Source organism: Passer domesticus, chromosome 3 (genome assembly GCF_036417665.1).
Source record: "Passer domesticus isolate bPasDom1 chromosome 3, bPasDom1.hap1, whole genome shotgun sequence".
In the NCBI taxonomy this organism is placed as follows: domain Eukaryota; kingdom Metazoa; phylum Chordata; class Aves; order Passeriformes; family Passeridae; genus Passer; species Passer domesticus.
In genome coordinates, this window is record NC_087476.1 from 34,502,756 (window position 1) to 34,526,790 (window position 24,035).

General features: G+C 39.3%; 1 long non-coding RNA gene across 1 annotated transcript; it reads left to right on the top strand.

Moving 5' to 3' along the window:
* Positions 1-7,498: 7,498 nt before the first annotated feature.
* On the top strand, positions 7,499-23,493 carry LOC135298008 (uncharacterized). The gene is made up of 3 exons (XR_010359967.1): positions 7,499-7,593; positions 15,206-15,336; positions 23,418-23,493. It is a non-coding gene; the product is annotated as an uncharacterized LOC135298008 (long non-coding RNA).
* Positions 23,494-24,035: the final 542 nt, after the last annotated feature.

Here is a 24,035-nt window from a genome sequence, read left to right on the forward strand (position 1 = left end):
CACCTTGGGTCCTCTCTCTAGTGAACATCTTTTCAGGTTAGGGTGAGAAACAAAAAGGATCCAAGTAGGCACTGGACTACAGTCCCATCCTTAGACATCACCTAGGTCCCCTAGTTCTATGTTGGCTCATTATTTTTAGGGATTTTTCTGGAAAACTGCAAAATTTGGTGCAATGCATTTCTCATCTGCATACTAGCTCTGATGCCACTCCCATTCTCCTGGTACCTGCAGGGTGCCTGGCAAGCATCAGGGGGACAATGGTTAATCACCAACCATTAACAGGTAATTGAAGAAGAACTCTTAACAATGAAGCTAACTTAACAACACTGGTCTAACTTGTTTTTAACTCTGCAACCTTAAAAAAAAATAGATAACTTTTTATTCATAACAGTTTTCATTCCACTTTCTTTGGCTGCATCAGCTGCAGAAGATTTAGAAAGTTACCAACAGTATTTCAGTCATTGATAAATACGTGTTAGAAAGTGTAAAGCCACCATATCACCAAAATATACAGTGGCCTTTCCCTAGGTTTCTATCAGGTTGTGCTTTCAAAGCCTCAGCTGCTTTTTGTGAACAGCAGATTTCCAGGAGAATCAGGCTGTGAGAGGGAAGGGAGCCTGGGGTAGTAGGGAAGAAATGTCAAGCTGGTCAAGAAATGTTCTGTGTAGTGATAAAGCAAAGGTACCTCTAAACTGAATAGACATGGGTGATCTGTGTGGCACGTTGTGCCTTGGCACTGTTCAGTTGCCAGATGTGGAGGTGACCATCCAGCCCTTCCCCGTCAGGTCTCACCTGAGCCCTTCTCTCAGAGCAGTGTCCCCACACCTCCTCCCTCAGCTGACACTTTCCTGCCAGCACAGGGCACCAAATCATCTGCCAGGCAAGGAAATCTCATTTTCATTATAACTGACATGAAGTAATACATTAAAATCTTCAACAGATATCCACCAAAGTGACCTCCTTATATTGGTCCAAGGATTCTGAGTCATAGATGGCCCGTTATGTGCAGGAAATGGCCTGAGAAAAAATCCTGTTTCAAAACTTCTGTGTTTAGAATACTACTATAAGTAAAGTTCAAAGTAAAAAGAAAAATTAAGACATAAAAAGTCAGCTAAATCTAAAATCTATGAAGTAATCTCAAGGATTTTTGTTTTCATCAATGAAGATAAATTTATTTGGGCCTTCTGCCTAGGCTACCTAATGTCATAAATCTCTTCAGCTTGTGAGGGTGGTTACAAAAAGAGCAATTACAATGTCTAATATTATGGCTTAAAGGAACGCAGAGCAGGATTTAGTAAACATTTATATAAACAAACTGCATTTTTATTCCAATGAATGAGAAAAATTATCTTTTATTTATAAAAAACATGAACGCAAGAGGCAAGGCAATACAAGGCAGAGCCTTATGTGTGAGCATGGGGTACAGCAACCCAGAAAAGTATGCTTGATCACAGTTATGGCATGGGATTGCTGGCAAGATCTCCCATCTGGTGTAACTGTCACAGGCACAGGGATGACTGCAGGGCTGAAATGTCATCCATTTATGAGCTGTAAGCCATGTCTGGAAGGAATGGAATTAGGCAAGTGAAAATTTCTCAACAGCTCCACTCACCTAACCTTGGTACCTACCCAAACAAAGAAAAAATCCTCAAGGTGAAGACTGACAGTGGAGGCATTTTACCTACCCCAGCTGCTGCCACCATGGAATCTGTTTGTTTACAAGAGCTCTAAGGATTCAGACACCATGTTTTGCTTCAGCAGAGCATCTAGGCCTTTATTTTAACCCTTTATCTAAAAATCTTGGTGACAATTCCTCCACTGCCCTCCCACCGGGTCTCCTGGGTAAACTTGTCTGGACAGCTCTGAACCAAAGGTTTTATTATGTGAACTAACACCATATGATTCTTTTTATGTTACTAGCCTCAGCTCAGTTTTACATGTTGATTCTCTCTTTGATATGTACCAGCTCCAGGTTCTCCATGGTCTGTGTTTCTTGATGGAAGTTTTGCTATTCGTGAAATATTCCTTATTTTTAAGAACTGTTATTTTAGAATTAAAAACAAACAAAAAAAGCAGCAATACAAAAACAAAGAAAAAACCAAAACAAAACAAAAAAAAAAACCAAAAAAAAACACGAGCAAAAAAACCCCCACCACACAATATTTTGCCCTAGAACAGAAGGAATGCCATGAGTTTGCTTACACCTGACATCAGACTTTGGCTAGGCATGTGTTCTCTTCCTCTATTCCCTATTTTCACCTTGCAAAGCTCCTCTTTGGAGGCAATTGTCATGGTTGCTCATCCTAAATCAAGCCCCACATCAGCCAACAGCACAAGCTTCAAAGAGCTCTTTTAAATAAATTAGTGTCACAATAACTTTCTTTGCAACTCGTTAGCATTCCCATTTCAGGTAGAAGATAATATATGCAACACATTAACACCCTTTACAGAAGCTTTATGTTTCTTTTTAACTGAACAGGCGTAAGAATACATCTAGTTTCTCCCCAACTCTGCAATCTAATAACTTACTTAGTGCACTATTACCAAATTGTACATTACTTTTATATTACATTTTCTTGCAATTTTATTTTCAGAATTGCCATTCGGTCCTTTTCTAATTTCTCAGAAATGCTTTGCAGTCTGCTAGGAATTTATTCAAACAAGACTAATTCAAGCACCTGGATTTTTTTGTTTTTCTCTTTAGCAAGTATAGGAAAAAGTGCATGAAACCAATAAGGTTTACTCCCAGTGTTCCAAATGTTTCCAGTGATGGCAGATCTTGTCGCCACCTCACAGTGTCCATCACAAAACAAATAGCATATAAGTTTCTTTGTGCTGATCTCCATCCTGTCTTAATGGTCCACTAGTACTCCTTGTTACATCCCAAACTGTATATCTTCCGTGGAGTTATTTTGATAATATACACAGGGTATGGAAGATCTCATGAGGCTTATAGCAGCTTTCATACCTAATCTCCCTCAGAATATCATAATCAGCAGTATGTCTCTGTTCTTCTCCATATCAGACCACCATGAAGAAACCATGGAGGGAACAATTTATCTCTGCACAGGTCTAAGAATGAGCTGTTGCCCTGAATACCATCACATATATAGTGAGTGTTTGGGAAAGAACTCAAAGCCAAAGCAATAAAATTAAGTCCTTATTAACTGCAATTTTACTCATTGTTAACAAAAACATCAGTTCCAGTGCTCAAGTCTGCCCTTTTGTGATTACCTGACACAGTGAATTCAATCTGGAGCTCCTGGCTGACATCTACCACACACAGAGTACTTCTCTCCACAGAGCGTAGTCTGAGTTTAAAGGAGTGGGACAAAATCCATTGTATACTCAAGAGCATATCACCATTTAACTGAATTCCTGCATCTCATTTCTAGTCCCTGAAGCTCTCTGTGTGTTGTTTCTACCTATTCAATGGCTCTGTTTGGAATCTTAAAGGGTTTTTTTTCCATGAGAAATCTTTTCAGGGAATGAGGAGCCAAGTCACACTACTCTGGGTGACTTCCAGCTTGCAGACACTCTTTCCTCCTCTGCTGTGGCTCTTCTTGGACAGCCAGCAGCACTTTGCCATGGGGGCACTGCTCACTTTTTCTCTGCAGACAGCCAAATGCAGATTTATTAGACTTTGGAGTGAGTCCTTTGCCAGAAGATTGGTTAAATCTTGTTTCTCAGTGCACGCTGGGCAGGCAGACTCAATGCCACCACTGTGATGTCAAATTTAAAGGGAGAAAAAAAAAAAAAAAAAGAAAATACTCATCTTAAAGTCAGATGTATATTGTCTGAGGCCCCAGAACTATTTCCTGGCTTGTAATTATGGTCTAACATAATATACATTTAAGCTATAGCTGTGTGCCTGCCCTAACCAAGGTCTGAGTTATGATGGCACATGTCTGTGACTCCAAACCTGCATTTCCAGATGTGGGATGCTGTAAATGCCAGCAGGGTATGGAATGGTGCCTCTCTCAGGATACACAGGGAGCAGAAAACTCAGGATAGAGAGGATGAAGACATAGGTTCAGTCCTCCCTAGAGGATAAGTGCTTCAGCTGCTTAGGTCTTGCAAAGGGCAGGAAGGATCTTGCCATAATCACGTCTGCAAGTAACATGTGAATTCTAAGCAAACTCCCAAATCAGGAGTAATTTAGCTGCCTTTAGCTTCATTTTGATATTCATAAAGTGTTTTTAATTAACAGTATTTAAAACTAAAAAAACATATCCAATTTGTTTAACTCCAGAGTTTTATTTTCATTCAATATTACATGATGAAAATCCAAGATGAAGTTGGGGGTGATGTGTTTTCTCTTTATTCTTTCCCTTTTCTCTCTCTATTACCAAATGCCTGTCATTTTATTTTTTTTTTTTTCCCCCACAGTTTCTCTGATCTTCTGAAAATTTTCTCAGGCTTGAGTATCATTTTCAAGGGTGTTAAAATAGCAATTAATCACATTTTTTATTTTTCTTCTTCTTCCTGTGAGAATTTTTGAAATTGGAAGAAATCTTGAAAAGGTAAGAAGTCAAAAATAGAGTAAGAAAAAAAGAGAACAATCCCTCTGAATCTAATTAATTTTATTGCACTCAGTAAAAAATTGTGCATGTAGATGGAAGTTGTGTAGGCTGAGATGGAGAAAAGTTAAAATAATATTGATTTTAAAAGATCTGGTGAAAAGTATCACCTGGAAACAACTTAAACAATAAAAACTAATCTAATATTATTTGAAAAGTTGCTTTCCTCTTTCAATAATCATCCGTTGCTCTAGAGCAAGAACTACTATATTCCAGTAGAAGTCATAGGCAGAAAAAAATATAAATATTCTGAAGTCATCCTTGAATTGTTCATTTTAATTTGGGGTTTTGTAAAAAAAAAATTCCAAAGGGAACAAAAGAGTCACAAAAGCATCCTTTCATTAAAAAAAAAGTGTCTGTGTACAGTCACCAAACCTCTCTATTTGAGCTCTTGTACTTCACATATCTCAAGGTTTGCTTGATTTCACACTCCACTTAAATTGTTAGATTTTAAGACAGTCTACTTCTAAATGAACAATCCTGTATTCCAACCACCTCCTAAAGTAAATATCCAAGCAGTTGCCAGTTTACCAAAATACTCCAAATGAAAACTGTAGGTGTCTACAAATAGTGAAGTGAGACTACTACTATATTTGCATGTAGCAGAACAGGAAAAAGCCCAAGTACAAATCTAGGGCATGAGGATATGTAGCTGAAGCAGACTGGCATTTGTACTGGAAGGGAGGTACATATTGCACAGGATGAAAGTCCAGTAACCCCTGTGCCAAGACAGGAAACAACATTATATAAACAACATTATAGACCCTACTGCAATATTAGAATATTAATTTAGTACAACTGACAGAGGCACAAGAAAGAAATTAATTTAATTGTGTTGATTTAAATCAATTTAGAGGGAAGAAACCATTACATTCTCATAAGTAAAGGTTATTACAATTACAAATCCCAGCATTTCATCTTTTTAGGAAGGGATTACATGAATCAAAAAGTATTATAGGAAAAAATATGATGGTGGGAGCATAATGAGTTAAACTGAAATCTCATTAATGAGGAAGATAAGCAGACTGCATGATAAGTTGCTACTCCAACACAAGAGAAAATGAGGAAGAAGCAAAACAAATAAAACCAGGAGAATCTTGGTGTGTATTGTGTTTTAAATACTTACAAGCTAAGAACACACCTTGTACACTTTAAAAGTATTTTGTAACCTGTGAGACACACTCATCCACATAATTTATCTGAAGGAGATCTATTAATGTATTCATTGCTCTTTGCCAAAGTCACAGAGCTAGATGAAAGCCTTTCTTTTTGGCACCTTTATATATCCATGGCATATGGTGGCAGCATCTTGCATTACTTGTTTGTAATTGGGTACACAGAATTACACAGTCTAAACTCATGCCAGCAAAACTTCTACTGAATATTCTTGTGCTCATGAAAGCCTTCTATGGCTGCTCACCAGGACAGGAGTGCCCTCCAGGCTCAGTGAAACTCTTTCAGTTAACTTCAGTGGATGACAAAAAGTCCAACAAAAATGATGTCATATTTACACCACTATCAGTCAAGTGCAAAAGGAACCAGCATAGCCCCAGCTTATAAATTACTTGACCATAAACCTCTCTCCTTCCCTCCCACTCCTTTCATATAGAAATATCTCCATAATTTATTTTAATCACATTAAGTAAACCAGTAAATTTATTGATTTATGTATTTTAAGAGCAGAAGGAACCTCCAGGATCATGTATTCTGGTCTTCATCATGAGGATGTGGAATGTAATCCAGTTACTGCTGGGTCACCATTATTAATGTCACAAAGTGATGCCACCACGAGTTTTCTAGAGGAACACACAGGCTTGATCAGAGACTTCAGGCCATGGAAACCCAGAGCAGCTAAGGACATCATGTACCTCTGGTTGCCTATAATATAGTAGAAAGAAGCATCTTATTTCCATTTGGGGTTTATTCTGATTCAGCTCAAGGCACTTGTGAAATCTTCCACTGGCAAACTGAAAGGGATACCAAACCCCTTTCTGCCACTGTACATCTTTTCAGACTATGATGAGGTGACCTAAATGAAAACAAGCAAAGAGCTATGTATTTCCTGAAGAAAAAAATTAATATCTATCAGCCCTAAATTAGAGAGACAAATCAGTACAACCATTGTAATAGCTTGCATGAAGCCAAATTAACATTGGCTGCTGTGTTTTAAGGGGAAAAATAATTTCTTCTTCTGTTTTGTATACACCACTATTTGTTGAATATTAATATATTTAGATGTTAAATTCCTATTCCCCCCACAAGGCATTATATAGTAATATATATGCAAAATATTAAAACAGAAATAGATTTGCCTACACATCAACATTTCAAATGCTCGTTAACACCAGGACAAACAAAACACCGTGTTCCAATCCTCTCTACATCATCTGTTATTTGGAAACACTAGCTATAATGAGGCAGAACCTTAATATTTGTCAGTGAAAAAAAGGTGTTCTTCATCCTTCATTTTCAACAAACATGATACAATGCCCTTACACAGGTTAGAAACCAGAAAGCCCCAGGCCTGGATAATGGAGACACAGATCCACAACACAGATGTGCCCAAGAAGGAACCTTTTTCCCATGTACTCACCATCATTTCATGGTGCTTCTGCCACTGCTCTTGGTCCATCTCATTACTCTTTGTTCTTTGCTTCAAACCAAGAGACCAGGGAGTCTGGTTTCTGTTAAGGACTAACCTGAACATATTTGTGTGGATGCTTCAGTGCCAGAAAAAATGTAATTTATTACACATGTCTTTTTCAATGCTACACAGTGAATTTATTAATCCACTGTGACCAGTGCTGAGGCCAGTTGAGATCACCAGTCAGTGGCCATATTTAGTCAGAGCAGCTTTGTGACATATGATGTTATTAATGTTGTTAGATGCACCTGGGGAGCACGCAACAGAGGAGACAAGATGTGTTTCAAGGAGCAGAATGCTCCTCAACAGCACAGACATTTTGTTTTCACACCTGTTCAGACAGCTTCTACTGTGATTGTGTAATGACAGGTGGGAAAAATCTAAAAAGTAATAACACAATGTACGCTGACATTATTTCAGGTTACTCTTTGCGAGGAAGTTTCTGATGGGACAAGATGGAATTGGATGATAAAATATTCTGGAAAACCTGATTCTAACTTAAACTATATATTTTGTGAGACCAGGCATGTTGCCAAATCATCAATTCACTACTGTCCTCATCTTTTCCAAAGTAATTCTCAGAAGAGTTCTGTTATGACAAAGGATTCTGTTGGAAAGGTGTGACATTTTCCATTTATTTTGTGTTAGAATAAACTACATCAAGAGAAAAAAAAGAGAGCGTATAAAAGATCACCAAAAAATGAGGTGGTGTTTTTCTCAACGAAAAAATGAACAATGCTGGAAAAAACTTTTCAACTGCAACAGCAACCCACTAAAAAAACTGTTCCCATGACAATATTGCAAATCATGGCAAATTAGTTTTAAAATATTGAATTAAATCACCTTTTCTTGCTTTTCACAGGTATTTAGATTATTTTATGTGAGGGGCTTTTTTAAAAATTGCTTTCTTTTGTTGTAAGAGTGACATTTTTAATGCTACCCCTTGATATCAGAAAAAAAATCAGAACAGAATAACTAGCCTTATAAAATTTTAAGGTTGGTAATAAACGCATTGAGCAGTTTTATATTCTTTCTTGTCTTTCTCCATCAAGGTCTTGAGCAGCTTTCAAATCTTTTTGTAGCTTCCCTGTTTTCCCCCTTCTTATCTATTTGAGGGATGGAATCTGCTCTGAAATCTGAGTAGTACTAGAAAGCTTTAGCAACATATTACCAATTTTCTAAATATATGTGTGCCAGTGAAGCATTACAGCACACAAGATGCCAGACAGATGTGTATAAAACTGAAATTTGAGGGTATGTAGCTATTGCTCTGATTTGTAACCTCTTTTCCTTTCTTCAGTCCTGTAAATCGGCTAAACAAGATAGGTATACCTGTTAAAGAAGGTATAAGTCACCAGAAAAAAAAATCACCTCCTTCTTCTCAGATATTTGGCATTCTACAAGAGCCATCAGCAGATGCCATTTAACTCAAGAGAGACTCATTTTTATCTTGCAGGAATGACAACATAATAATGTAGGCATAAAAATAACCTCATAAGCATCATACAGCCTGACAGCCCTCTACTGACTAGTGTGCATCCCAGCAGTGGCCAAAGATGACTCTTCAGTGGGTCAGAAAAGTGCCATGAGAGCAAGGGACAGCTGTCAAGATGGGCTCTAAAAAACAAATCCCCTGGACTCCCCATGACCCATCTCCTTCGTGGTGAGACTCTAGGAAAGCTCCAGCCCCCACAGGTGCTTTGCAGCCCAAACCCAGCTTAGCAGCACTCACTGAAACAACTTTTCTTGCTGCTTTTCTCCCAAAGTGAACCAGAATTCCATACTTCCATTGTCAGCTACCACGGGATTTTATTCCTCAGGTATCAGTGGCATCAGTCTTCCTTTTAATCTTGTGAAAAATCAAGGTGAGCCTCAAAGCAATGTGGGCTCCACTTGGCCAAGGCAAGCAACAAGTATGACTACCAGGACCAGGCTTTGGTGGTGGCAGCATGGGAAGTTGGTATCACTTGAAGTCACCAGCAAATAAAGAATAGGGAATCACAACTTTTAGGCAATGTGCCATCAAAAAGCAAATTAAACACTGGTCATATTCTAAAAATTTTCAAATATTTGTTGAAATAAGAAGTCTACTTTTCTCAAGGCATCATCTTTCCTCTGGTATAATTTCTTTTCTGTCACATAAGGAGCAGTGGTGTGTGGCTGACATTTCTATTGCTTGCCTTGACCATGGCAGCAGAGATTCATCATCACATCTCCTGGTGGCCAGAAGATGCTTAAACCTGATTGATGCTTTAATAAATGTGGAAACATACCTATTAGTACTAACCTTTCCCCAGGAAAGCACTCAGTAAGGACAGTCCCACACTCCAGTTGATTTCTACAGTGGTCTCCCCAGGTTAGGAATGATTAAGGGAGTCCTTGTCCTCCTTAAGTCCTATTGCCAGGGAATAAATAAGGAGGGAGGAAGATGGCTCATTGATATTGCCAATAACAAGAGCCAAGAAAGTGAGGGTACAAGAGGTCTTTACAGTCACCTGCACAGCTGACTCAGCTCACTCACCAAAGAATATTTATTGGCTAAATAGATCCCAGACCATTTTCTGTGCCAGATGGGAGCTACAGGCAGGGCAGTGCTGGCTGGCTGTGCGTGTGCAGGTTCTGAAGCTGCTCCCAGATGTGGAAGTCATCCCTATGGCAGTGCTCCCTGGGCAGCTTTCATTACAAAGGGCTCGTTTGCACTCTAAGGACCCTACTCACAACAACCAGAAGCAGACTGAAGGTAGTTCAAGAAATTAAATGCCAACATCTGATCAGCAGAACAAGGCCACTGAAGTTTTCACAGTGAATTTGTAAAAATTATGAATGGCAACAAGGCTACACTGTATAATAGTAAGGAAAAGCATCCCAGTTAACTTGTTTTTCCTTAACTCTGGAAGAGGCATTATGATATGTGAAGATTTTAACTTGTGCTTGTGCAAAAAATCAATCTATCATGACATATCTTATTTCTCTGGAAACTTCTAATATAAATAATACAAATAATTCATAATAATATAATACAAAAAATATTCATTATTATTAATAATATAAATAATAAACAACTTTTAATAGAAATAATATACATTTCCTGGTCTTTTTATCCATATGCTCCTCCACAGACTGATGGGGCCTAATATGAGCAAGAATCAGACCCTCATTTGTCCTTTTTCTGTTTAGCACCCTCAAGATACCTCTTCAGAATTGAGTAAAATTACCACTTATTAAAGTCCTGGGGCACAGCAATTAGTCATTCAGTGACTAATAATGACACAGTTTTAGGTCAGAGACCTGATACAGCTTTAAATCTGAAAACTGAAAACCTCTTTTAATAGAGTAAGGCCTCTTATTCCAGCCATCTAAGGCTATATCCACAAAGGCTTACATCCTATAATTAGAATTTGTTCTCTAGGAACTGCAAACATAACAGATGGTCAAACAAAGGGCAAATCTGTGGTCTGCTTGGGATAATGCTGAACATGAGCTTGTTTATGTCAGGTTGCAGAATGAATGGAATACAGTATGACAAAACAACGATGCTTTTCTCACTTGGCAAGAGCCAGACAATGAAGTTACTGCAGAGCTTGCAATGGTGGAGTTGGCAGTATAGCGCATTTCAATAAATTGCATTACTTTAGACTTTTGATTTGTTTAGAACAAGTCAGGATTATTTCAAGTGAGCTAACTCATGTCCTTTTAATGCTCAAGAATAGGCAGTAGTAGCACTACAAACTCACACACATATACACATGCATGCCCATGTATACATTTATATTTCATATATTTATATATTTCATGGATGCAGCAGTCAGCCATAGTTGGGAAGCCACCTTTGTGTACAGAAGCTGTCCTTCCACTCCTCCTCCTTGCTCACCATTCCAGCTTTCTGTCAAATCCTACTTCTATCCCGCTTATTTAGGTATGTGAGCTGTGCTTTGTATACAAATATATTTAAATGCCTCAATACTTAGGATTCCATCTTTCTGTCAGTTGCTGTTTCCACTGCTAAATACAAGGAAATTCATTATGTTCAAGGCCATTGCTCTCTGAGTATCATTAATATCAAATATTCACAGCTTCTGGCTCTTACTAGTATCTACATACATGACATATTAAATGCATGTAATCAGACTGATACCATGCACTTCTTGTTCAAATTTAACCCTGTACATGTATTAAATCAGTCATCATTTGTTGACAGAAAGCATGTCACTCATCACACAAACTATTGAGTTTGGAAGAAGCCATGAAATGGATGTAACAGGGTCTGCTCTGCCACAGGATAGCAACTACGCACTAAATAGTTTAGATAAGGTGGTAGAAATCCAGATCTCCCTGCCCACCTGCTTGAAACACTGAGAAATCCTCCAGTAAGACAGACACATAGAGAGAAAGGTGGTGGCTCTAAAACAAATGTGTTTTCTTTAGTGTGAGTAGGAGAAAGAATAGGAAATGGAGACAGGGAAACTACAATTTTCTGGTAAATTTCATAAACCTTGTCTGAAAAAGCAGCTGGTTTCAATACTTTTTCTCCTGGTATCTCATTTAGATATTAGGAGCAGAGACAAATCTTGACAGCAACACTGAATTTACTTGCTTTGATTTCTCAGAGAAGAATTTGTGACACTGAATTTTAGAGGCAATTCCAAAGCAAAAGAGGAGATACGATAATACAATGCATTTTAAAAGCCTCATGTCATGTTTCATTTACTCTTGAAACATGACAGATGAATTTCTGACAGTGGAGGATGATATGTACGCATTCATGTATTTCCTAAGGAAAATTAAAAAAAAAAAATTAAAAAATCCCTCAAAGGGAGAAAAGCCTTGTAAAATGCTTCAGCATCGAGCATCAAGAGAGAGGAAGGTATTCTGGGAGATAATTTTGTGATGACAGCAGACCAAAAAAAGCCATTGATAAGATTTAATGACTTCTCTCAATCATGAAAAATAAAATCTGGTTTAATAAAAGAGCACAGAGGAATCATCTTAGAGATATGTCTGTTTGTTTGTTAGGCAATCGCTTTTAAATTAGCTTTGAAATTTCTGATCCTCAATTACCTCTTGAGATTTCCTGCTTTCTTTGCTTATTGTTACATATATGTGATAAGAACAAAGGCTGAGGGAGCCGGGGCTTAGCACACTGGGCTGAGACTGGAGATGCAAGATTCCTGCCCAGAGGTCTGCTCTCTGCAGGACCCTCTGCCTTGGCCCAGCAGCTGGCTGTGCACGACACACGTGCTGCTAACAACCACCAGATGAGGGCATGTGAAGGTCTCATCTGAGGGACATCCCAGTCAGACCACAGAAAAGCCCTGCCCACACACCTGGCCAGCTCAGCAGACGACTCCTTGCATGGGAGGCAAGAGGAGGGAGTCATGCAGGAGGACACTGTGCTCCTCATCAGAGATTTGAGAGGTCACGAGAGCCTGCGCCTGCCAAAAGGGCTTGGTAGGGCATCATGGTGTGGATCCTCACACCTTGTTAGAAAGCTCTGTCATCCCCCAGAGCCCCAGCTGGATGGCACAGCAGGAGCAGAACTAATTACTGTTCAGGGAGGAACATGATGGAAATGTCTACACAACACAGTGCTTAACTTTCTTTTCTTAATAGAGGGGCTATTGAAAAAATGTTTTTTACCTCATTGAGAGTTCCCAGCTCAACATCTGAGTTTCAGCACAGTTTTCCATTCAATTAGGGCTATTAAAGTTATCTTGACATTTGAGAAGTTAAAATGATTTACAGAATACATGAGCTTGAGCTCAGTAGATAAAAGAAGCTGTTTTTTCATTGTGAGCCTTATGGATTTGATACTAAAAAAAGGCAGCATGTCCTACTCAAATACTCCCTGTTACAATGCCAGATGGGAATCTGGCACTAAAGCTGGAGCTGGCAATAAGCAGGGGTCCTGATTTGTGATGTGAAAGGCTAAATAATGCTCAGAAATAACTGTCAATCATTGATAGAGATGGAACCATTTTGGTAAAATGAAGTCTAAGTAGCCCATCTGAATAATTTATTGTCACAGCATAATCTGCAGATTTCAGCTGTGATTACAATATGAGACTCTATTAAAGACTGAAAAGTGCAGAGAATAAAGCTCAGAATAAATCAGAATTGTAAAACCACTGTCAGCAAGAGGAGAGAAAAAGTTCTCAGCTCTGTGTGCTGAAGGCATCATTTTGGGAGTTTCTGAGAATTTGGTGCATGAGTTCAGATGACAAGTTAAGAATCTAAGTAGCATTCTTGGGGTTTTTTTCCAGAAAGTTGTTGAAGTTCTTGAAGTTAATGCAAATTGTGAGCATCAAAATTTCTGGTAATAAAAGAGCTTATGAATAGAGCTTTCAATATGAATTTCATAAAATTCAATGCTTGGACACTGCCACAAGAAAACTGCGTATTTCTGAGGAAAATTCTGTCTCTGCAGATTATTAGGTTTTGACAGAGAAACTAACACAGCAAGCCCTACTCTTCACTCCTGCCTCTAAGCTCTATTATTAGTATTAAATTGTTAGACAGATGAATAAAAAAGTACTAAAAACACTTTGTAAATGGATCTTAAGTCAGATGGTTGGACTTAACCCCTTTTCCCAAGACAAGAGACTGCTGCATTTTCACCTCAGTAGTCACTCTATGGGACCAGCCCTAACTTACCCTGAAATGCTTTTTATGACTGGGACAGCTGTATATGACACACTGGTTTTATTCTTGGGGTTTTGAAGGTACAAATGCTTTCATGTTCACCCCCAAAACAGCTTTGGAGATGACAGCTCTCTCCTTCCTCTCCCACAGTGGGGTCTCATCAATGACAGCGGCTTCTGGGCAGTTTATAATGATTATAGTAAAGAAACCAGAGCTTGCTGCACAGGCTCTGAGAAGCACAGGAATGAAGGATAAATGAAAAATGCAGTGGTCCAGATTAAAACCTGATGGATAGAAAGGCAGCAGTAATGTTTGCACAGATGTCTCCCAGTGGAACCTGTCTTCAGTCTCTCCCTGTTAGGGCTGTGATGAATGACATGGAAGGAACAAAGACTGTGCTTTCAATTCAGCAAGAGGAGGACGTAAACTTACTTTAAAATTAAAGCAAAACCTGAAAATGTGCTTTTCTCAGCAAAAAGTGTTAACTAGATTAAACCTCCTACTGAGAACAGGTCTAAGCAGAGGGAAGGGAGCTGTAAACAAAAGATTTCTTACAATTATATTTGTGTCTTCTGGCCATTGTTGGATCCCCAAAGACTTCTAAGAAAGGGAAGAGAAAGAAACAGATCCTGATACAGATGAAGACAGCTGAAAGGTATTCCAGGCAAATTTGGATGCCTAAGTTCAAGCTGCCTCACTGGGTTTCTTTGCCAGCCATATTCCCTAAACATAAGAAGGCGCAGGCAAAATTAAAACAGCAACAACAAAAATTTAAGTAAATAACTCTAAGCGGTAGAAACATGCATGTAACAATAGTGCATACAAGTAAACACGTGAATTTCAGAGTAATCCCCTATATTTTTGGAAGGGGTCTTTTCTACCTTGTACACTTCCAGACTTTTTAAAAAGTTCAGCCCTAATCCTAGTTGTCCATTCTCTCCACGCTCTACTCCAGGGGAACATACCAAAGCTTTCTATTGTTGGCATCTATGGCAGAAGCAGCAGTTTTGTGTTTTCCAGTTTTTAAGGACAGTAATGTATTGCTGGGTTAGACAACAGAGTCCCACCCAATACTGATCTCAGAGGTGACAGTGAAAGAGTTTATTGATGGGAGCACAGGAGCCTCAACACTTTCTCACACTTTACTTTTACTAGATTAACTGCATATTCCTGCCAATTTCTGTTCATGTGCTTGTTGGATATAGATGTGTTTAATGCCTTTTTCAACCTGCTGACATGTCCTCATTCATGTCCAGTGGTGTCAAGCTCCAGAAGCTCACCACCTGTTTTCACAGCAGCCTTTCCTGCATCTGTTTTACACCATTCTGCTCCTTTCAATCAGTGCCCCTTTTTGGAATACTTGTTGACTGCTCATACCACAGGCAGCACACCTGGGATCTCCACAGTGCTGAGAAACCCCACTGAAATTCCCCTTCATTTTTCTTCCCTACCAAGGAGGTGACTTCTCAGGAGGTATGGTTGATTTAGAAATATTGTTTTCATTAATCAGATGTAATTTGTCAAAACTGGAGATGATTGTACAGTAACGAGAGTCCTTGGAAAGTGCAGTAGTCAGCAGTGTGAAATGGCATTTACCAACAATAATTACTGTATTTCTATCCCTGTGCTTAGGTAAAGAAAATAGCTGTGACAACAGTTGGCAAACCAAGTCCTCATGATAAATTCCATTCCACCAGCAACCCTGTGCTTATTTTGGTTACTTTCCTTGCCCTTCACTTCACAACACAAGTAAAACCTGCTCTAGTGTGTGGCAGTTTGTAATTTATCCATCAAAGGTATTTATAGAGCACTGGTCCCTGGAGAATTCATGCTCTAGACCCACTGATGTGTTAAGTGAAAGGGAATAGAGCTTAATAAAAGGGACTTCTTAAGCACTTCTTCTTGGCAAAATGCTTGACGAAGCAGACCTTTCTTTGAAAAGCTAAAGGTTTTAGGAAAATATTATTAAAGGAAATGTTGTTGTCTGAATGCAAAAAAGGTAAAGAAAAAGAGATAGCCTAAGCTGTACAAAAATATCTGTTTGAAGAATAAATATAAATAATGTTCAGAAATCAAGAATTTTTTATCATACGGTGAGAAAACTATTTCAGTTCATTTATTTCACGTAGCTCCATTCCTGCCCAAAGCACCAAAATTCTGAGCACCCAACTGAAATAAAAGGTCATCCTGGTCAATCACAATCATGTTTTCATCAGCAACGCTGGTTGTATGGTGAGGTCTCCATGGCATAGGAAAAGGTTATGGAGAGTGAGTTCTAGTATGGGACATGAGCTTTTAGGATTTTCCCCTTTGATAGTGCTTTATGCTCATCAGCCAGTATTCACCTCCTCTGAAAGAGCTGGAAAAGAAACAAACCTGCAGAACCACACAGGCTGGAAAAACTCTGGTTTTAGACTTCTTATCTCCAGCCACAAGACAAATGAAGAAACTTGTGTCTCGGTGTCTTATGGTGTAATTTATGCCCTGCTCAGCACCACCCTGAGGCCAAACTGACATTGGCAAAAGCGGCTCGATGGGAGCCGCAGTCTAACCCAGACATGAGGTTTATGCTGTACATCAGCTCCATAAACACTTGGAAATATTGTGTGCAAGAAAGATGAATGAAGGCTGTTAGCTGGACCATGGGGGCTGCTCCACACATGGCAGGTTTGCACTGTCTCAGCACAGGCTGAAGAGCTGCAGCCTGCCAGCCCCTCGTTACTCCTCCTAGCACACCGAGCCCACCCAAATACCACAGATGTTGTCAACAGCCTCCTTCCCTCTCCCCTCTGTCTCCAGAGGGCACTGTCAAGAAGCCTTCCTGGAAGCATTTTAAAAGCAGATAAGATCAAGCATGTATTTAAGAATAAATATATTTCAAACAACTAAGCCCTTGAAACCCATCTGTTGCTGCAGAATATAAATTCGAATACTATTCATACTCACTTTAACTCAGTGCTCATGAGAAAGAGAAAAAAAAAAAAAAGAAGTTTTGCTGATTTCCTTGACAATATTCATATGGCATGCCCCTCCTTGGGACTAAAAAGCTGGCTATTTTTCATGGCTATGCAGCACAAAGGCGTTCATTTTAAAGCAGGTCCTCCTACAGCCTTACACAAGAAAAAGTGAAGGGCTTGAAAACTGAAGGTTGAGGGATATTAGGGAGTGAGACCTAAACACCCTGCAAGTAGCAGTGGGTAAAGAAGAGACAGAAAGTTGGAGTGGGATGGAAAAAAGCAAACTTCCCACAGAGGGACACTGAAGATGTTTTAGTGAAAATAGCATCCTTTAAATTAGGAGACACTTTTCCAATGTCCAGGAGCAGGACGGTGGATTAATGTTATCCCTACTCAGCCTTGCTGGAAGAGGCAAGCAGAGTTTTATCTCCCACAGGTGAGAAGTGAGCAGTGAACACGGCCAGCACAGGCACTACATAAGAGGAGAAGGGACACCAACTGCCCCATGGAGATGGCTGGGAGGCACACTGCTGGCAATTTGGCAATCCAAATTACTTCGTTTAAGCAAAGGCTTTTTATCTGTCATCCCCACAGGAGCCTGTGGTTTTGTCCTTTGTAAGGCAGCAGCTGGCCATCCGGGTAACCTCACCTGGCTGAGAGAGGGGCTAGGAAGCTTCTCACAGCAATCAGGCTGGCTTCTCTGTCCTTCAGAGCCAGACAAGGAGGGAGTGTCTTGGGGGAAGTCCCAGGTCAGATGGGCAGAAATCCAAGCCACTGGCTTTGCTTTTGCCTGCCCCACTCTTGGCTTCCTCCTCCTGGTGATGCTGGAGGCAGCAGTGGCATTCTGGGGCTGAACCACTGTCTGTCACCAATTTGATGTGATGCCAAGGCTTTCCAGCACAGCACCAGTGAAGGAAAGGAACAGCAACTTAACAGCCTGTATCTCAGCTAAGTATAAATGAATTTTCATGGGCAAGAGTGGAGAGGGAAAAGCATTATCTACCCCAAGCACTTCTCTTCAGCTGAAAATCTCAAAAGCCTGACACAAGCAATGCTGTTAGACTTTCTTATAAGAGGGCTCCAAGGATTCTTATAATAGCACATGATACCCTAAATATAGGGTTGCTACTGACTTTCTTAAAAAGGGACAACTGTAGCACAAGTGGTACTTGATAAAAAAAAAAAGTTTAAACTACATCTTCTAAAGAAATTTCCTCACCCAAGACATTTCTGTTTAGTTAATAGAAAGAAAAATATGAATTGACAGTATGCTGGGCATTACTTTTGATCAAACCAATGGCTTCCTTTTCTTTCTTACATGTGTTTTATAAGAGGAAAAAAAGTCAAAATGGACAGCAGTAATCCTAAGACTAAAAAATATAAATTTTGAAAAGAAGTTAGAAAACTATGTTCATAAGTTGAGTTTTAATAGAAGTGACCGAAATCATAAATGACTGAGAAAACAGAAGCTTCTTTTTCAGCTTTAGTGCAGAAGACTGAATAAGGAAAACACAATTGGAAGTTAAAGAAACATAAATTCAAAGTAAATTTTAAAAAAATCTCTTCACACCTCTCATAGCTGTAAGCAGGTTGAATGACCTGCTGCTCAAAGCTGTGAGGTGATGACCTTGGCATTGCTCAGGAAGGGGACTGGACTAGAAAGTATTGCAAAATAAGGAAACTCTGCCAAGTGAAATAGCTACTAATTCCTGATTCCCATGTGTTCTTGTTTTATAAATGCTTCTGCTTTAAATATCATCTACCCATGCTGGTAAATCTAACATTCTGCACTGTGTTTTTTAAAGATGGTAAAAATATTAAGTATTTATTAAACCAAGAAAGTGATAAGTTTCTGTAAGAACTTGAGATTTAAGTAACTTGATATTTAGGATGCAGCATATAACCATCATTCTGATGTTTTACATACATGAGAAAACAAACACTGCTTATCTCTGTACACGTAACAAGTGTAATCATGCTAATGACAGAAATCATAACCCAACACAGATGTGAGAAATAGACCTAATATAACAGATGCATATTCTATTACATTTGTGCTAAAAGGGCAGCTTTCTCCAAGATGAAAACACTGAAATGAGCTCTTGGCTACCATCACCATTACATGACAGCCTGGAAAGATCCTTGTGAATCAGCATCCCTTTGGTGCCCTGGTAACCACCCACAACCTGCAGGAAGCAGGACTGCCTTTGCTCAGATTTCCTGGAGAGTGGTTCTGCATGGCAGCTGTGAGGCACCAAAGGCAAGGCTGCTTTTATTTAGCACTTCCTCTTTCTTGCCTGCCATAATAATTTAAGCATGGACTCAGGAGGCTGCTCTGGCTCATGAATTCAACAAGGCATGCAGGAAAGCATGTTTGAAATCCTTCTGAAACAAGGGCTGAGTCACTGCTCCAGAGCCAATAAAATCAATGTCTTCCTCAGATTTTGGATCAAAGCAAAAGCTGCTGTGGTTGGGGTTTTTTCCCTCCACCTGCTGCATCCAGGCATCCTGATGCTCCCCATGTATATCTGGCAATTCTCTCTCCCTTTTGAGCCATGTCTTGATGGCACAGAAACTGAAGTGAGCATCCTTTAGCTGTGAGGGCTCACATGCACTAATGGATTAAAGCATGGCGAGGGTTTGATTGCAGGCACCAACATGAGCCACTCCTCCAAACAGAAAGTGAACAAATGCTGGTAATTGAAATTTGGCTGTTATAATGAAATTCTTCAAGTAGAATAATTTTAAATGTGGGCAGTTCATCAGATTTGCTGGATGGTATCTTTTTTTCTTTTTTTTGCTAGGAGTATATTTTTGGTTTTGGTTTTGTGGGGGGGTTTTGGTGATTTGTTTTTTGGGGGGGGTTGAGCTTGTTTGTTTGTTTGTATTTTTTGTTTTAATTTTTGGGATTTTTGAGGGGATTTGTATATGTTCTATAATAGAGATGGTTCAATTGAACCTAGTTTCCTCTATCACACATTATTGCAATAGTAGATACATATAAGCAAGAGTTTAAATCCTACGTATAGATGTGATGCTGGCAAACAGAACAACTCATGTTCTTGACATTAGCAAACACAACCTAAGTTTTAATTTTCCATTGGTTTCTTTCCCGACAACCTTTAAAAGTTTGAAATGCATTTAGTCAAAACCATCACATTGGCTGAGGAAAAAGCAAGATTTTTAGAGCAAGATTTAATTAGCTGTCTCCTAAACACAAGACAGAATTTTACTTCAGTTTTGGGTAATTTTACATTCCTTTGTAACTGCACATCCCAAGAAGACTGATTTTTTTCAACAAACATCTGTTCAAGCCTTGATTTAATTATGCAGATAATAAATGGCTGTGAAGTAGTTATTCTGTTCTTCCTTTGATCCACTATTAGAAGTGTCATTATTTACACGGCTTTGATCACACATGTGAGAGCAAATTTAGGACAAACAACATTTAAAACAAAAAGATAGGTCCAAAGACAGCCAGCTATATTTTCTTGAAAGAGACAAGATATCATCTGTTAGATTTTTCTGGTCTGTGAAAAGCTCTCCAGACCCATTTACTGAAGGTAACTCAGATGGTTTCTGTGGGTAGTGTCAAGGAGAGGGGAAGGTATCCAGGTCAAGGTGCTGACTCAGCACTTGTTCAGTCTCTTTGAATGACTCCTCAGGGATGCCTTCATCTCTCCCCATGCCGAAATGCTGATGAATTTGCACTGCTGGTGTCTGCTCTTATCATTCTCTGGCAGCAATGTGTAAAGGAGAAAGGTGCTGGCCCATGGGTATGGCCTGGCACACAGGAAGGATGGCAGGGCAGTGTCACCCCCTCTATGTTGCACTCCTCGCAAACTTATTCCACCAATTCTGTGTTTAAAGGGAATTTGGCTGGTAGAGGTATGCAGGCCTGTGCATTGCCCTTTCATGTGACTTTCTTGGTATGTGTCTCCATCTCCAGCTCTATGAAAGTCCTTCTTCTTTCAGACCTGTCACTCTCCTGTTTTATATCTGAAAATATTAAAGAGTAACATATGAGCAGTCCATGTAATTTCTCATCTTTTCAAGTGTTTATCTATATTTTCTTAAGAAATAATTACTGGTCCAAGCCATTACTGTAGGGATTCTTTTTCGGGCTTTCTTTGTCTATGAATAAGTGTTTGGCATTTGCCAGTCCTCTGGGATGTAATATTAAAGTCTGTACCAAGTTGACAGAAAAACTCTTAGAGCACAGATTAGCAGAGTTTAGAAAATGGACAGAAAGTTTATGTCATGTCCAACGGTTTGACAAGTATCTTCTCTTGATATCTTTAACCTGCAGCAGTGAGTCAATTGTCCATTCCATAAGGAAAAAGACTGGGCAAAACTCTTTGGCATCTTCTGGTGAAAATAGAAGTGAGAAAATGGCCTGGCTCCTGTGCTATGTTCACATAACCTCTGACCATCCTCCTTGTTCTCAGACACCCCAGCTAATCTCATCTTGGATTCTGCTTCCAGTTTTCAGAAAAACCCTGCCTGCTGAGGTAAAGAGGAGTGACTGTAGCAAACTCAACACAGCTCTTAAAACCTGCATTTTGCAGAACTGGAATGGATCCCTTTGGAAATACTCTTTGTCCCCTTCCTGAAGAGCAAGAGTACAGATTTGTTTCACAAACAAGTCCTAGGAAAGGGAAGGAAAACAGTTCTCTTTTATTATCTGATTTTATTAAAGCTTCTCCCCAAAAAGAGAGGGGAAGGGCTGTGTGACTTCAGAGTCATCTGTGCCCTCAATACATTCAACATTTGCACTAAAATAGTGAAAAGAGTGAAAAGGGCATTAGGTGATACTGTACCATTCATATTTTATTCATGCTTTAAATTACAAGTTTAAATGAGAAACATCAAATATAAATCTTGACAGATGCTTACTAATGTTTTCTTTATTCATCTGTATGAAAATGTAACAAACACTTCAGTCTGAAAGCTTATTTCTTTTTTTTTCCCTGAAAAATTAACAGAACTCTTCCTGTTTGTTCACAGCAATAAAGAAATTACGTACATATACATAATTAGCTGCAATTTAAATATAGAAACATATGGATACATGGAGGATAATATTCCCAAATGTGCCTATTTCTGTATTTCAGTGGGTGTTTAGGTTATTCTGATAGAAATTACATTAAAATGAGGGCATATATATAGAATTTTGTTAATTCTAATGCAGTTACTTGACTTGTATAATGGTGCATAATTATGTAATTCGGGTAAATATACTTAGTACTTGCAATATGGAACTATCTGGGAAAATGCTATTGAGAAAGGCCAGCACATTGTGGTTGAAACAAAGCTATCACAAAAGTTCCTCTCTGTCCCATTTCTCACAGGAATTCCCACTTGCTGACTGCACTGCAGTCACCCTTGCCTTGCTGCCGTGCTTACACCCATGTTCACGTTTCATTCATGTCACTGGAATCTTCATGTGTGTTTCACTACTAATTTTTTTCCTCTACCAGGAAGTAAAACATTCTTGGGACTTCTGATCTTGTCTAACAGTGCACCATTTCCTATCTAACCATGCACAGTAAGCCTTTCATTTTCCAAGGGTTTCCATTCATTTTCTGGGTGGCCATCCAGCATGAGCAAAGAGACCAAAATCAGCAGTGACTTCTGACCTTTGTCTCAATTCAATAAAGCACCAAAATTTCCCTTTCACTGCAGAGGCACCACATTGGGTGCAGATATGAGGATGCTTGAGGCTGCAAGATGTAAGAGATGGCCATGGGCTGCCCTGTGCCAGGCACAGACATTGCCAGGCAAAGAGAGCAGCAGCAGAGAGGAGCAAACCCCCATTCCCTGCTCCCCTGCACTTCTTGGGGGGTGAAAGATCAGGAGAGAAGCAATGAAGCTGAGCAAGAAAAATAGGGAAGGAAAGGTGCTGGTTTAATGTTTTTAATTTTGGTTATCCCTACTCTTATCTATTTAATTGGCAACAAATTAAAAGTAATTTTCCCCTAGTCAAGTCCTATTTTCTGTCCCCATCCCACTGCAGGGAGCAGCTGGTTGGGAGTTTGGCTGTTAGATGTAGCTAAGCCTCAGCAAAAAGATTTTGTTTGGATGTTTGTGTTCTAAATCACTCAGACCTAAGAGAATTTCCATCAAGCTCAGAATTTCAGAAACAAGACTCAAATCCTACCTGAGCTCTGCTCTACTCTTACTCCTGTTCCAACATTTCAACAATCCATTTAGACACAACAGCTAAAAGCATTTGAGCAGAATTTAGGCATTAGTGATTAAAAACCTTCTTCATTTTCACAGCTGAAATACTGGTTCAGTTCTCTTTCTGTCAGTTCCTGGGAGGCCTCCAGAAGCGTGCCACATTATTCTTACTTAGCTTGCTTTCTCAGAATACTAAACTGGCCTGTATTTCCAACTAAGGCATGGTTTAACAGACCTTCTCTGGGTATCTCCCAAGAGAGGAGGAAGGTAGGCACTCACACACACGCACACACAGAAACAGGAGAAATCTGCTGTGAAACAGAATTAACCATTGGACAGCTGCTAATGGGACCATTTGTTGAAAGATCTAAGACTACTTTTCCTGAGTAAGAAATGTTTCTGCTGCACTTCCAGGGACTGCTGCTGTTCTTGGAGGGAGGAGGTCTGGGTTCCCAGATCTCCAGTTTGGGGCCCTCAGCTCTAAAAAAATGTAAGTTTAAGTTTGATACTGTGCTCTGCAATTAATTACGAATCTAGCTGAGGAGAAAAAGGCTTTTCTCTGTCCTATCATTTTCAAGAGAATGCGCATTGTGACAATCAGTGACCTCTTAAAGTGAACACAATCACCCTTGCGCTGAAACTCTTTAACATTGCTGGCATAGAGGGAGAGCTAAAATCTGTATTTCCTTATCTGCTTTTACTGGGGACAGTTCTGCACCCACAGATATTCACAATTCACAAATATGAATTTGCTCAGTATTCTCCCAACTCAGAAGTCCCAGTGTCCTTTTAAGGTCTGCAGATAATTCTTGCAAAGGATGTCATTACCCAATCTGACAAGTTCATGCAGCAAGCATGCACTGAGTACACTTTAATATAAACATTATTTATTGACCTTTGTCAAATACCAGTCATTATTAGAAATAAAGTAACTGCCATTTCAAATCAGCCTCATGCTTTAGTTATAGGTTTCTAACATATCTTTAATTACAGTGATTACAAGCCTTTATAAATTATCATCTGAGTCTTTGC